This window comes from Limulus polyphemus, unplaced genomic scaffold (assembly GCF_000517525.1).
Source record: "Limulus polyphemus unplaced genomic scaffold, Limulus_polyphemus-2.1.2 Scaffold517, whole genome shotgun sequence".
In the NCBI taxonomy this organism is placed as follows: Eukaryota; Metazoa; Arthropoda; class Merostomata; order Xiphosura; family Limulidae; genus Limulus; species Limulus polyphemus.
Genome location: NW_013666127.1, coordinates 405,670 through 406,838, shown reverse-complemented (window position 1 = coordinate 406,838; position 1,169 = coordinate 405,670).

The following is a 1,169-nucleotide window of genomic DNA, read 5'->3' as shown; positions in this document are numbered from 1 at the left end:
CTGGCAACTCTAGTTTGTTCGAGGTGCCCTCTTTTCTAGTATATAAGCCTGGTGAGAAAAACCAGCGTGATTGAAGAGATATGCAGATAGATTGAAGAGATAGATAATTGTGTCAAGCGAACATTAGGCACCGTAAGTAAAGTGTGTGAATCACTGTGATTTATAGCGTGTGTTTATAAAAGTAGTTAAATTTAAAGTGATTGTGTTAAGTGTATTACAAAGTTTATATCAAGAAAGAATAAACTAGTTGTAATTAAGAAAGGACTTGTACTGCTGAAGTTCCTCGGAAAGAATGTATACCGGAAATTAACAAACGAGCAGATACGCAACAATATTATGGCTCTGTCTGAAGGCTATTAAGAAACATTATCTCAGATTTTGACTCACCATCTGTTTCGTAGTTCACGTTCTTCTTGCACTGTGCAATGTTGTGTATTTCATATTGTTACCTATTACAATTTATCCCGGACAAGCCTCCAATTTTATTATGTTAGGTATTACAATTTATCCCGGACGAGCTCCAATTTATTATGTTAAGTATTATAATTTATGCCAGACGAGCTCCAATTTATTATGTTAGGTATTACAATTTATCCGGGACGAGCCTGCAATTTATTACGTAAGGTATTACAATTTTGAATAGCCTGAGACTGAGTTAAATGATAATTTAAACTTTTAAATTAAAAAAATGTCGATATGTATCCAATTTATGATACTTGCCAACGAGATTTATACACACAGGTTTTTTAATACAAATATATGTTAACATACAAACAATAACACAATAACGGTTATTACAAATAATGATCTATGTAAAAAAAATTTACAAACAATATTGAGTGTCTGTCTGGTCTGGAACTTCCTTGATATCTTATTGAGGTTTCATGATGAGCGAATACATTTTGAGTTGATGTACGTACAATTCACTTAACAGGGAGCTAACTAGCACTGTTTACTTCGTTCTTTGCAGGTTTGCACGCCGAATTATTCACCACTGAAGTTATATAATGTTTTCGTAAAAATACTAATGTCTGATGTGAATTCGCTGAAGTTAAATGTTTGTAATATTCGAAATCTCTAAACGTTCCTGGTCAAATATCTGAAATTCGCGATTAATAAGCGTTACAATTATCACGGTTATAGCTACAACAGTGTTCTTGTATGCATAC